The following is a 15,782-nucleotide window of genomic DNA, read 5'->3' on the forward strand; positions in this document are numbered from 1 at the left end:
TTCCTTCCTTCCTTCCTTCCTTCCTTCCTTCCTTCCTTCCTTCCTTCCTTCCTTCCATTTTAAAATCATATCGTATATGCAATAAGTCACTGAAGAAGGAGTCATTCCTATATTGAGTCAGGAAACCCAGCTTGGTGCACCGGTTTTTAAGGAAAACCCTTCACTTCTAAGTTTAGTCAAGGGTTTCCTGAAAGGATGAAATTTTAGAAGGAGGGCATAGGAAACAGCTCAGGGAAGTCTCTTCAAAAGGCAAACAACAGGAAATAAATTTAAAATGACTCTTAACTACCTACCTGCTTATGCTAACTGAAATCATTTGAATGTACAATTTGCTTGAAAACCAAATTAGGGTACAAAAATGGTCAGAGACTACAGAAAAGAAAAAAATTGCCATATTGCAAAAATTGGCTCAAAAATTAGCTATTAAACTACCATTTGCAGTTAATACTTATAGCATGTGTAATATGACCTATTGAAATTCTATCTTATATTTTTAAGGAAAAAAATTCTAGTCTAGAAGGTAATGTCATACATTGGCTAGCTACATGTACTGAAGGAGAGTGGTTGTAGTTTTGAGTCTAGCTGAGATTTTGACTTCTTTATGACCTTTTCTATTTGAGACTTTTCTACTGGAAGTAAAAGGGAAAACAAACACGCACACACACACACACACACAACCTAGATGGTTGAGTGCCAGACACTTACCAATCTTGATTTGCTTTAATGCAACATTTTAAGGAGGGAAGGAAGTAGGCTTCATAGCAATGGGCCTATTCTACTTTAAATCTTAGATCCTGCACTTAATAGATACATGATCATTGCAGTTCACCTAACTTCTCCAACTTTCACTTTTTTCATCCTTGTATCAGAGTGAAAGATGCTTGAGAAAATTATCTTATGCTTGGCATTCTTGAAAGTCTGCCCTCAGGACCTCTTTGAATTGTTCTTTTGTTTAGCAAAGTAGAGAATTTTACATCTCTGGGCAATTCTTAACTCTCAAGGGAGAAAAATTTTACTCAATATCTCAGAATTTTAGGAAAACATACAAGAGTGTTTGTGAGTCAACTTAACATTTCTTCAAAGCCCTTCTCCCCAGCCCCTTTTTCTCCTACCCAAGTAGTACCAATATAATAGGCAAAACTCTAATCTGATAGGCAAAAACCCTAACAGGAAAAGTCTGAGGCCATTGGGCATATGCTAAACATTCTAGGTTTGCCATAAAATAATTTGCTTCTGAAAGTAAGATTAATTCGGCTATGAAAGGACGGTATTCACTTCCACCCTGCTTATAAAGATGCTGTAATAAAGATGATTAGAAATAAGACTATGTATAAAGAGATAGTTCATGGATAGCAAGAAAATGTATTTAACTGCAGTAAAATAATCCAAATACCTGCTCCATTGTTTTTAACTTCACAAATTTAAAAATATATGTATTATATATATATTTCTCAAAATATAGACATTTCTCAAAAGAAGATATACAAGGGGCCCATAAACATATGAAAAAAATGCTCAACATTGTTAATCTTCAGAGAAATGAAAATTAAATCCGCAGTGAGATGCCAACTTGCCCAGTCAGAATGGCCATTATATATTATATATTATAAATTGTATTTTTTAAATATACATTTTTATTTCAATAGCTTTTAAGATACAAGTGGTTTTTGGCTACATGGATGAATTGTATAATGGTGAAGTCTGAGATATAAAGCTCCTGTCACCCGAGTAGAGTACTTAGTACCTGATACGTAGTGTTTATCCCTCATCCCCCTCCCATCCTCATCCGTTTTGAGTCTCACAAGTCCATTATATCACTCTGTATGCCTTTGTGTACCCATAGCTTAGATCCATTTAGAAGTGAGAACAAATGTTATTTGGTTTTCCTTTCCTGAGTTACTTCACTTAGCATAATGGCCTCTGGCTCTATCCAAGTTGCTGTAAAAGACATTGTTTTATTCTTTTTTATGGCTGCGTAGTATTCCATGGTACATGTATATCACATATTCTTTATCCAGTCACTGGTCAATGGGCACTTAGTTGGTTCCATATCTTTGCAATTATGAATTCTGCTACAATAAACATATGCATGCAGGTATTTTTTTAAAAATATATGACTTATTTTCCTTTGGATAAATACCCAGTAGCAGGATTGCTGGATCAAATGGTAGATTTACTTTTAGTCCTTTAAAAAAGTCTCTATACTGTTTTTCACAGAGATTGTGCTAATTTACATTCCCATCAGCAGTGTATAAGGATTCCCTTTTCACCACACCCATGCCAACATCTGTTTCTTCACTTTTTAATAATGGCCATTCTGACTGGGTAAGTTGGCATCTCATTGTGGATTTAATTTTCATTTCTCCGAAGATTAACAATGTTGAGCATTTTTTTCATATGTTTATGGGCCCCTTGTATATCTTCTTTTGAGAAATGTTTATCCAAGTCACATGCCCACTTTTTGACAGGATTATTTGCTTTTTTTTTTCTTGCTGATTTATTTGACTTCCTTGTAGATTCTGGATATTAGTCCTTTGCTGGATGCGTAGGTTGCAAATATTTTCTTCGATTCTGTGGGTTGTCTGTTTACTCTGATGATTATTTATTTTGCTATGCAGGAGCTTATAAGTATATATATTTTAAAAGTGCTTGTGGAAAATTTTAATGTAATGGAATTCCTCTTGTATGATCATCTCTATATGCCCTTCTATTAATCCTAAATATTAGTTTAAGATTACTAATGAGTCTTAAGATTATTGGTGATTATTAGTTTAAGATTATTGGTGAATGTAATCCTTTTGGATGAAGCTGTCAAAGGACTAGAACCATATAATAATAAATATAAGCAAATAGCATAAAAATGATAAAATAATGCAAACATAAAAATGGCATATTGCTATTCTGCAATGACTCTGCAGCAAGATATCATTTTAAGTTGGATGCTCAACATAAATTATACATTAAAAAATTGACCAGAACTTGAAAACTTTCACAATTGGATCCAATCGTTTCCTTGGAATGTGTGAAGTGTTACAAATGCCGCCTAATTCTTTTTGAAGCTCAAGGCAAAGGCAAAAGTCTTGTAACATACTGAAATGATTTGAATGATTTTACCATAAAATGGCTTGGATTTGCTCATCTGGCTTCAAGTTCAGAAGAATGACCAACAAACTGACTTATGTTCTCAGCAGTGTAGACTCTGAAGGGCCTGAGCAGATGTTGAAGGCTTACTCCAGGCCAATGCATGAGGTTGTTTTTTTTTTTTTTTTTTTTGTGGTTTCTCTTAAGTGTTTGCTAATATCTACCACATTGCATACTCAATGTCCCTTTTCAACTGGCCTGCCTGCTTATAATATAATGCAGATGATTTCATCTTTTGCAGAGCCTTTTTGCTACAGTGAACTGAAGTCTGCAGGGTTCAAACTTCTCTAATAACATCCATGTTTCTTTAAGAACAGGAAAATCCCTTCCCCTTAAAAGATTTGGTCCTCAGTCATGAGTTCTTTAATACAATATTATATGTTATTCCTGTTTAAACAATAGTATGCTTTTCCTCCAAGTACTCATTTAGGCTTCTGCTATATTATGTTTTTAAGATATGCTGTACCTGTGGTCAGCACAAATTGCATTTCCTATTAGAGGAGAATAACATCACTTATTTGGGTTAGAAATGCTTCATTTTAAAATAAACAGAACAGAAAGGGTCTCCTTTTCAGTGTTAAATGAAAGAAAAGCAGCCCTTTAATAAAGACAATAAAGGAAATGTATGTATGTTTTTATATTATTTAATTAATTAATTAATTAATTTATTTATTTATTTATTGTTTTAAGACTGAGTCTCACTCTGTCACCCAGGCTGGAGTGCAGTGGCATGATTTCGGCTCACTGCAACCTCCACCTCCCAGATTCAAGCAATTCTCCTGCCTCAGCCTCCTGAGTAGCTGGGACTACAGGCACCCACCACCACACCCAGCTAATTTTTTGTATTTTTAGTAGAGATGAGTTTCACTGTATGAGCTGGGATGCTCTCAATCTCCTGACCTCGTGATCCACCCACCTCAGCCTCCCAAAGTGCTGGGATTACAGGCGTGAGCTACTGCACCCAGTCAGTTTTTATATTCTTAAGGAGAAAAAAGAGAAGTCAGGAACAATATCTGTCCCAGTTCTGACTTGAACTTGATTTTGTTATCTTTTACTTTCTCTTATATTGAACAAAATTACTTGATTTGTGTTTTTGTGCCCTCTCCAAGTTTAAAGGCTTAGGTGAAGTAGATAATGTCTTTTAGAATCTGAAATCCTTAGAGGGTTCTGATAATACTATATAAACATTTTATTTTAGATTTTCAGAATGATTTGAAGGAAAAGGATCATTGAAATCTGCAAAAATGTCCTCTGTTCCTTTCAGCCCGTACTACATTAAGCTTGGATAGGTATTTGTCCTACCAGTAAGGGCTCCTAAGATCTATCCCTTCACCGTAATGTTGTCAAGCACATATGTGAAACAAGTTGTTACATGTGCCTTTTTATTTTGCTTTGGAGTGTTTATAGAGGCTCTAAGGGCTGAGAAATACGTCATTGGTGACAGATAACCCTTCATCCTAAAGTAAAATGGTAGTTTTATAGGAAGACTATGCTGTCAATATTGAATGCGTATGATAACTTTCTGAAAACACTTTTTGTTTTGATACTGGACCATGGTAAATACAGAATGACTGGCCGTGGGACATCCAATGATCACACAATCAGAACTGCCCACCATGATCGGGGTTCAGGTAAATTCACCATATCATAATACTGGGTGGGGCCAGTAGTAATCCATTCTAAGATGGAAGTGATACAGATGGGTTTAGACAAGAATAGGGCTAGAAGGCACAAGCAAGGGGGAAAAAAACCAAGCTTAGCCTATAGATAGGTCAGTTCGGTATATAGGTGCAAACTGAAAATGAACTGTAGTGCATTATTGCCTACTTAGGAGTGGCACCGAATACAATTTTCAGGGAAAATCATCCCAATGGCCAGGACTTTAAGAAGTGAACCTGGATGTCTTTTCTGTGGAAAGAGAGGTAGCCTGAGGTAATAATAATACAGACACATGGGCAGTGAAAATTGTTTGGCTGGTTAATCAGGGTACCGGAAAGAGTACAAGATTGGGGCAAGGAATTCTAGAGAAGAAGGATTTGGATAACCTATTGGGCATGGGCATGAATTGTACTGGATTCTCTATTGCTTATGAATGCGGAAAAGAGAAGATCCACCATAGAAGAGACACTAAGTAACTAAGTAGACTGATTGACTCAGTTAATGTCAACCACTCTAATACTGGCACAATGTGCACATGGAACAGAGTAGGCTGGGCAGCAGGGATGGAGATTGTGCATTGGCCAGATTGCATTGTTTTCCATGATCAAGTCTGATCTTACTACTGCCTTTAATGAATTCCAGACTGCTAGCAACAGAGATCAACTCTGAGCTTCAAATACAGCATCATCCACTAAACAAACCAACCAGCCCATTGGTGGCAAATTAACTATATGTAAGACCCCTTTTACTTTGTTAATCCATGCTCTTTGGAGTTTGGGTTTGCCTTTCCTGCCAGTAGGGCTCAGCTAGCACCATGATTAGATGACTCGCAGAGTATTTGACCCATGGACACGTGATTTTATATAACATCAGATGAAGTGACCAATCTCACACCACAGTAGATTTGACATCAGTTTATCTCCATGGGATCCATTAGTTCTGTCACATTCCACTTCTCACAGGAGTTAGCCATCTTTTTAGCGATGGTGCAGGCTGCTGAATGAACATCTGACGCACCAGCTTGGAGAGAATACTTTGGGAATTCTTTATATACTCCAAGTCAGCAAGCATGTATGGTTCTATGTCCCCCAAATGATAGAGCACATAGGTCCTAGAACTAAGCAGTGAATGTAACAGTAGCCTGTTTAATTATCATTCCAAGTGATCCACTTAGGGACTTTGTGCTTCTCATTCTGAAAACTTTGGGATTTGTGGGCTTAGATGCCTTGGTTACCAGAGGGAGAAAGCTTCCACCACGGAATGCAACAAAATTCTCATTAAAGCTCAAGCTTCAGCAACTACTATTCAATCACTTTAAGTTTTTTGTGCCATGATACTGGCATATAAAGAAAGGACTCACCAACCTGGTAAGTGATTCTGATTATCAAGAGGAGGAAGGACTGCTCTTACATGAGCAGCAAATAATATGTTTGACACTCAGGTGATCCATTTGGGCATCTCTTGGTAATTGTTAACTCAATTTTGATAATAACTGAACAAGTTTAGCAGCCAAAACTCGAGAAGGACATACTAATGCCTCAGAGATAAGGCTCTGAATTGCTTTAATAGGTAAGCCGTTGAGGCTAACAGAGGTGTCAGCTGAGGGTGAAGGAATCTTGAATGGGTAGCAAGAGAGGGGTATGATGAATATTAGTTATAGCTTCAAAACTAGCTTCATTGGTGGAACCTAGTGTTCATCCCATTGACCATCTTCTTGTAAGCTTCCTCCAGGAACAATAACACTGATCCCAGACCTGATGTATGTGGATCTGAACAGCATGAGGAGTGAATTCTGTGGTGTTCACCTAGATCACACTTTAAAACTGAAGAACTAAATTTCTCATCTCAAGAGTGCTGGTAACATATCTCTAAGCTGAGTCCCTCTCTGGCACTCATCCTTGGCGTTAAAAAGCTGCATTGCTCAAGGTTACCCCCTTTGCTGGGAGAGCCTGGGACAACTTGATATGGGAATATAAAAGCTGTGCCCCTCACCTCAATTTGAAACAACTATGAAGATCCATTCCAGGTCTAGGACTCTGCATGATTTTCGGAGTCTTTGCTACAAATTCATCACAGTTCTCAACTCTTTCTCTGCTGAATCCTGACTTCTTAACTTCCCTGCAGGTGCCAATCCTGAAGGTGCCTCAAAATAATCCTGCAAGCAAACCTCCCTCTGAGTCTACTCCCTGGGAAACTCAACCTTGTAACATCCTTACATTTAGGATAATATTGCAGCTAATAAATCTTGTTATTTTTACTAATATTTTATTCTTATGTATTGTGAGTGTGTGTGTGTACATATACTCACTATCAACATCACTGGAGAAGCAAATCAATTAACTAAAAATTTAATTTTCAGTAAAACTTTCTTGAAAGACCTTTTAGAGAGAGATACCTGGAGAACCATGCTCAGCATTTGATTTGGAGGGGACTTTGAGGCCAAAGGTCTCTGAAATGTGAGCTTTTCTGATAATGATAGAAAATTCAGTTCTAACTCTGGCTTCAGCATTTCCTAAACAAACAACTTGAATTACTACAAAAATTACACTTAAAAGTTGACTATATATTTTTTTAACAGTTCTAACAATCACATCAGGACCTCCGTCTGAGTCTGTTTTTGTTTTTGTTTTTCTGTTTTGTTTTGTGTTGTTCGTTTGTTTTTGCTGCTATATCAAGAAACCACAGACTGGGTAATTTATAAACAATAGAAGTTTATTTGGCTCATGGTTCTGGAAGCTGGGAAGTCCAAGACTGAGGCACCACATGAGGGCCTTCTTCCTGCATCAGAACATGACAGAAGGCACCATGTGGTGAGAGGGCATGCAAGAGAGAAAGAGAAGAGGACAGAGGGGTCAAATTAATCCTTTTATTAGGAACCTTCTTGTGGGATAACTAACCCACTCCCAAAATAATGGCATTGATCCATTCATGAGGTCAGACCCGTCATGACCTAGTCACCTCTGAAAGGTCCCACCTCTCAACAATATGACATTGAATTTCAGACACATGGACTTTGGGGATACATTCAAACAAAAGCAGCTCCTTACCTCTCGCTGTTCTTTATGATTTACACATAAGATTTCACAACGACCTTGTGACTTAGATAAGGCAGGTATTGTTGTTCTCTCTTCCATAAGATAAAAGTGGGATGCAAAGAAACTTAATGTGTTTCCCAAGTTTACACAGTTACTAAGTGGCAGCAGTATCAGAGATCTGGAATGATTTGACTAATATATAAAAAAATGAAAGAAGGAAAAATCAACATTGAAAAATGTTGCTGTACTTTAAATGTTTATATTCAATGTATCGTACCTTTTACATGCCAAAACACAAAGAAAATATTTATACTGAACATTATGTAAATTAATTTGCAGATATTGTCATTAACAAGCTTCCTTGTAAGCAACATAGAATTTATATATTTGTACCACCTTTTAAAAGAGTGGTTCTGGTCAAATAACCTTCTTATGTTCTATCTTCATGCCATTGATTCCCATGCTCTAATCTAAGGCCAGAGCTCTTTCTATACCATTATTTTCTGAATTAAACTTGGGTTTTTATTTCTGACCTCTACATTCCCTTTTCACTTAAGCTTATTTTTTATAAGAAGATTTATTTATTATTATGGTTGCATTTTCTTTTATCCAACAAAATATCCATTTTTTTCTGTACCTTATAAGAAAATGAGTCCTTCACCTTCTTCTCTCACCCACATCCCCACTATTTCTACATAACTACATACACACTTTTCTATTTTTGGTAGATTTATTCTTTAGAATGGCTTTGGCTATGATAAACTTTACTTAAGACATTAATAATTCTTGACAAGGGCTTCTTTTGTGTTTTAACTTTGAAAGGAAAACTTACTCTGCATAATTGCCCCATTCTTAACTGTGGTATAGATTGAAAACAGCAAAAGCTGATAACAAACAGCTTTGCCCCAAGTATACAAACGTTGAGTCTGCTTTTTTCTCTGCAGAATTTAGCTTTTAGCTACACATGGAGAATTTTTTAGTAAATTTAGGCTTGGAGATGGAAGAGAGAAAAAGGAACAAAGACAGTTTAGACTTTGATTTGAATTCTCAGTAATCAAAAATAGTTTTTCTTATATTTAAAGAATAAAGTAAGAGATATTTAATAAAGTTTACATACTAATAAAAAACAAATTACAAAAAGACCAAAAACTTGAAGTTGGGGCTTTGTATTTTTGGTTACTATAAGAGATTTAAATGTGGCAAAGTGGACATTGTATTTTAATATCTAGCACAGATTTTCATTCAGAAAGACAATTGTCTTTGTTTTAAACACAATTTAATAGATGTGTTTATAAAGATAAGGCCTTCTAGAAATAGCAGAGATAATTCAGTGAAGCATATGAGAACATCAGTTCATTCATCAATCAGTGAAACAAACTTGTCCAAGAAAGATACAATAATTTTGAGATTGGAGGAAATAGAATACAGAAGGTGAGTGTATTAGTCCATTCTCACACTGCTATGAAGAAATACCTGAGACTGGATAATTTATAAAGAAAACAGATTTAATTGACTCAGAGTTCTGCATGACTGGGGAGGTCTCAAGAAACTTACAATCATGGCAGAAGTTACTTCTTCACAGGGCATCAGGAGAGAGAATGAGCACTAGCAGGAGAAATCCCAGACACTTAAAAAACCATCAGATCTCGTGAGAACTCATTCACTATCACTAGAATAGCATAGTGGGAACCACCTCCATGATTCAATTACCTCCCACTGGGTCTCTCCCATGACAGGTGGTGATTATGGGATTACAATTCAAGATGAGATTTTGGTGGGGACACAAAGTTAAACCATATCATGATGCCCCTTGCCTCTCCCAAATCTCATGTCTTCACATTTCAAAATACAATTATGTCCTTCCAACAGTCCCCCAAAGTCTTAACTCATTCCAACATTAACCCAAAGGTCATATCCAAAGTCTCATCTGAGACAAGGAAAGACCCTTCTGCCTATGAGCCTGTAAAATCAAAGGCAAGCTAGTTACTTTTTAGATACCATGGTGGTACACGCAGTGGGTAAATACACCCTCCAAAAATGGGAAAAATTGGCCAAAACAATGGGGGCACAGGCCCATGTAAGTCCAAAATCCAATTGTCATTAAACCTTAAAGTTCCAGAATGATCTCCTTTGACTCCCATGTCTCACAATCAGGTCATGCTGATGAAAGCTATGAGCTCCTATTGCCTTGGGCAGCTCTGACCCTATGGCTTTGCAGTGTGCAGGCCCCCTCTTGGCTGATTTCACAAGCTGGCATTGAGTTTCTGTGGCTTTTCCAGGCATGGTACAGGATGCCGGTGGATCTAGCATTCTGGGGTCTGGAGGACGGTGGCCCTTTTCTCTTACCTTCACTAGGCAGTGCCCCAGTGAGGACTGTGGTGGGGGGACTCCAACCCCACATTTCCCTTCTGCACTGCCCTAGCAGAGGTTCTCCATGAGGGCTCCACCTCTGCACAAACTTCTGCCTGGATATCCAGGCATTTCCATACATCCTCTGAAATCTAGATGGAGGTTCCCAAACCTCAATTCTTGACATCTGTGTACCCACAGGCTCAACACCACATGAAAGCCACCAAGGCTTGGGGCTTGCACCCTCTGAAGCAATGGCCCAAGCTTTACCCTGGCCCCTTTTAGCCATGGTTGGATGCATGGAGCCTGAAGCAGCTGGGATGCAGGGAAACATGTCACAAGGCTGCATAGAGCAGTGGGGGACCCTGGGTCCAGTCCAAAAACCATTTTTCCCTCCTAGTCCTCTGGGCCTGTGAAGGGAGGGGCTGCCACAAAGGTCTCTGACATGCCCTGGTGACATTTTCCCCATTATCTTGGTGATTAACATTTGGCTCCTCATTACTTATACAGATTTCTGCAGGCTGCTCAAATTTATCCGCAGAAAATGGGTTTATCTTTTCTTTCACATAGTCTGGTTGCCAGTTTTCCAAACCTGTATGCTCTGCTTCCTCTTGAACACTTTGCTGCTTAGAAATTTCTTGTGCCAGATACCCTAAATCATGTCTCTCAAGTTCAAAGTTCCACAGATCTCTGGGGCAGAGACAAAATGCTGCCAGTCTCTTTGCTAAAGCATAACAGTGCTAAAGCATAGCAACAGTTACTTTTACTCCAGTTCCCAGCAAATCCCCCATCTCCATCTGAGACCACTTCAGCCTGGACTTCATTGTCCATATCACTTGTAAGCATTTTGGTCAAAGCTGTTCAACAAGTCTCTAGGAAGTTCCAAACTTTTCCACATTTTCTTGTCTTCTTCTGAGCCCTCCAAACTGTTCACACGTCTGCCTGTGACGTGGTTCCAAAATTGCTTCTACATTTTTGGGTGTCTTTATAGCAACATCCCACTCCTGGTACCAATTTACTGTATTAGTCCATTTTCACACTGTTATGAAGAAATACCCAAGACTGGGTAATTTATAAAGAAAAGAGGTTTAATTGATTCACAGTTCCACATGGTTGGGGAGGCCTCAGGAAAGTTACAATCATTGTGGAAGGCACCTCTTCACAGGATGGCAGGAGAGAGAATGAGTAATAGCAGGGGAAATCCCAGACACTTATAAAACCATCAGCTTTCATGAGAACTCACTATCATGAGAACAGCATGGCAGAAACAGCCCCCATGATTCAATTACCTCCTACCAGATTTCTCCCATGACATGCAGTGATTATGAGATTACAATTCAATATGAGATTTGGGTGGAGACATAAACCCAAACCTTATTACAGAGGAAAAGTAAGAGGGAGAGGAGGGCTGAACAATGATGTTGAGGACTTGAGCAGAAATATCAATCAGAGGGTAATTTCAGAGGCAAGAGTGACTGGCAAATTCTTAGGAATGGATGCCTATGTGGAAGATAGACTTCCTAATACAGCTGCAAGAATATCTCTTCCTTCATTTGCTCTACAGCAACTCTATCAATCCTCTATGACTGAAGTGGAGCAAGTTCCAGCATAGCCCCTACATAGCCTAACAATGTCTGTTTCCTGTCTCTTGAAAGCATTTTCAGTGAGGGGTGGGATGAGGGGACAGAAGTCAAGACCAAAAGAAAGATGCCAATTTATAAATATACAAGTAACTGATTTCTTTATTCAGTAAAAACAATACCTTGAATGCAGGCAAGTAAACAGCAAGTGTCTGTGAGATGTAGTGGATTTTCAGCTGTATTTATATGGAATTAAAGCTTTATCATTGTTAGACATTATTCTACTTTTAGTAAATAGGCAGCATACACTAAATTTATATCACTAGTTAGGACCTGTTTTCCTTAATTCTTTATCAGGCTTTCTTTGATGTTGTATTTGTCACAATTCTGTATCTGATGTCCTGTTTCCCTTAATTATTTATCAGGCTTACTTTGATGTTGTGTTTTTCACAATTCTGTATCAGTATTGCCAAAGATTTCCCCTAGCAGTATATGTAGCACCTGTAATTCATCACTTCCTTCAACAGTCCTGAGTAAGGTAATATTAAGTTCAGTTTCCCCACAGAAAACATTCACTACATAAGTAGTGCAACTACCCTGAGATCACCTTGCTAGAGGAAGCTCAAGCCTTGTGAAGAGGCCCTGGGAGATGTGACTTTGTGGATAGAGAGGTCAAAGAGCATAAAGGGACTGGATATTTGAGTGAAGAAGCCATCTTGGAAGAAGATCTTTCATCCCCAGCTGCTCAATGGACTCCATGTTGGTCGGAGATGAACTGTCAATGCTTCCTCAATTTTTGGCCTGAAATATTATAAGCCAATACAATGGTTCTCTTAAGCCACTTAATTTTGGAATAGGTTGTTACTTTCTAAGGGACTACCAGAAGAGTTTAGTATTTTATGTTTTTTATGTGATGTTTTGTATGTGGGCGCTATTGTACAAAATGTTGAGTCAGACCTGCCACACAAACTTATTTGAAAAGTGTTATGGAGTAATCATTCAAAAGGACTATACTATACATCTGAACTGGTCATGGACAGACTGAAACAAAAAAGTCTCTGGATGGTGACAAACAATTAGAGAGGAAGAAATCAGCGAGATAACAAAATTAAATTTAGGTAAATCACAGTAAGTGTGCTAGGCTTAGGAGAGGGCATTGAAACCCATCTTATTTAAGTTGCAAAGATAAGAGTGACCTGACCTGACAGCTGAGTAGCAGTTGAAATTCCCAAAGCTGTAAGTTTCAGATCACTAGTAATTAGAATAAGAGAGAAAATATCACATTGACTATTTTAAAAAATGATCCCTTGACTTAGTAAATTCAAATGCCTTGTATCTGCAGCTCCTAGGAAAGTATGTGGCATAAAGTTTGCAGTCAATAAATGTTGACTGTGTGACTGAGTAAGGCAAGTTGAATGGTCACCAACTAGTGAAATATAATTAAGGTCTTTTCCATCTATCTCTACATTCTGGTGAGGTAATAAACACCAAAGATATAATTGCCTTATGGTGGAAGAAGCTGGTCCAAGTTGAGACTCCAGTTATAACTTGTTAGAAGAATCACTGGGAACTCTCCTTCCATGCTATGCCTTTTGTCTGCTTACTGCCCTTTTATTCATGCATGGATATTTATTTTAGTGATTTTCTTATTAACATTTCTATGTTCATTGTCTTGTGCCTCAAATCCTTCCTTCTTTCTGTCCCCGTCTTTCACCCTGTATCCACAAGCTGTGCTGAAGTGCCCTTGTTTCAAACTCTCAAGGCACTCGATATTCACTTTTATCTTAAGGCTGAATTACCCATTTGTAACACTTGGAGAATAGGTACTATACCTCATTTATTTGAGATATCCAGAGCCTAAAATGCTAGCAGGCAAGTAGTATTTGTTTGCAATAAACTATTAAACCATATAGCTCAAAAATATCACTTCTACAGTTGTCAAGCCATTGTTATAACAGGTTTTATTTCCTCAAAATAACTTTTAGGGTTTAACTATTTCCTATTTATATGCATAAATACTTAGGTAAGTGGTGACTCCTCAAGCCCCTAATTTCTATCAACACTTTTTCAGGACTCTTTGCTAAGATTACAAGATGGATGAGAAGGGATGCTATTTGAGAGAAATAAAAAAACACTGAAAAGACAAGTACAAGGCTCTAAACATAGTAGATCCCTACTTTAAATTATTTGGAGTAGAAAGATATATCTGGAAAATACTCTATTGCATGGTTAGGCATCAAGTTTAAATCATTTCATTTACAAAATTATTCTTGTTTAAATATTAGGTCAATAATATAACCAAAAGGTGAGTTACTAAGTCAGTCAGTCTGCCTGGCCTCTTGCATAAATATTTAAATTATCTGTTATGGTGCCCCTCCTCTTTGGAATAGCAGCACCTCAGGGAATGAGTCATGTATGTTTCATCTTTGAACCTTCTACTAAGCACAGTGCCAGGCACATAAGAGATGCTCAGTAAATGTTTGTTTAAGTAAATAAAACCTGAATACTATCTTAGTCTGTTAATGCTGCTATAACAAAATACCTAAGACAGTAATATATAAGGAACAGGTATTTATTATTTTCACAGTTCTAGAGGCTGGGAAGTACAAGATCAAGGTATCAGCAGGTCAGTTGTCTGGTGAGGGCTACTCTTTGCTTCCAAGGTGGCACCACATTGCTGCATCTTCCAGAGTGAAGGAAGGCTGTGTCTCCACATTACAGATGTAGTAAAAAGGAGCCGAACTCCCTCTGTCAAACCCTTTTATAATGGCACTACTTCACTGATTGGGGTGGAGCCCTCAGGACTTAAACATCTCCCAAAAGGCCCTAACTCACAGTACGGTTGCATTGGGATTAAGTTTCCAACACATAAATTTTTAAGGACACATTCATACCATAGTAGATGCCAAATCACTGATTGTGCTGAAGTGCTGATAATTTTGAAATGGTAGTATGGAAAGGAAAAGTATCACTAGGTCTACAAATGAGATGTGGAGAAAGTTGAGGGTAAGCTTATGCACAGGTAGAGACATTAAAATATGAAAAAACTACACACCTGCCATTCACTTTTATTCTGATGATTCAATTTCTCTAAATTTAACATATGCTCACAATATGGACATTGGGTTAGAATCTTTTTTTTTTTATTTGCTGTGATAAAAATCTTCCGCTTTAACATGTGCTTCAAAAGGTATTATTTTCTGAATGAATACTACTGTGTGAGTCCCAGAAAGTGATAAGTGAAAATCCATACCAATGATTAAGAAGGAATTGGCTTTACTGGGAGCATGCACCTTAATTGTTATATTGTTTTCTTTCCTTTTTTTGAAACTTTATTTATTTATTTATTTATTTTATTATTATACTTTAAGTTCTAGGGTACATGTGCATAACGTGCAGGTTTGTTACATATGTATACTTGTGCCATGTTGGTGTGCTACACCCATCAACTCTTCACCACCCATCAACTCGTCATTTATATCAGGTATAACTCCCAATGCAATCCCTCCCCACTCACCCCTCCCCATGATAGGCCCCGGTGTGTGATGTTCCCCTTCCAGAATCCAAGTGATCTCACTGTTCAGTTCCCACATATGAGTAAGAACATGTGGTGTTTGGTTTTCTGTTCTTGTGATAGTTTGCTAAGAATGATGGTTTCCAGCTGCATCCATGTCCCTACAAAGGACGCAAACTCATCCTATTTTATGGCTGCATAGTATTCCATGGTGTATATGTGCCACATTTTCTTAATCCAGTCTGTCACTGATGGACATTTGGGTTGATTCCAAGTCTTTGCTATTGTGAATAGTGCCGCAATAAACATACGTGTGCATGTGTCTTTGTAGTAGCATAATTTATAATCCTTTGGGTATATACCCAGTAGTGGGATGGCTGGGTCATATGGTACATCTAGTTCTAGATCCTTGAGGAATCGCCATACTGTTTTCCATAATGGTTGAACTAGTTTACAATCCCACCAACAGTGTAAAAGTGTTCCTATTTCTCCACATCCTCTCCA

Source organism: Piliocolobus tephrosceles, chromosome 7 (assembly GCF_002776525.5).
Source record: "Piliocolobus tephrosceles isolate RC106 chromosome 7, ASM277652v3, whole genome shotgun sequence".
Taxonomy (NCBI): Eukaryota; Metazoa; Chordata; class Mammalia; order Primates; family Cercopithecidae; genus Piliocolobus; species Piliocolobus tephrosceles.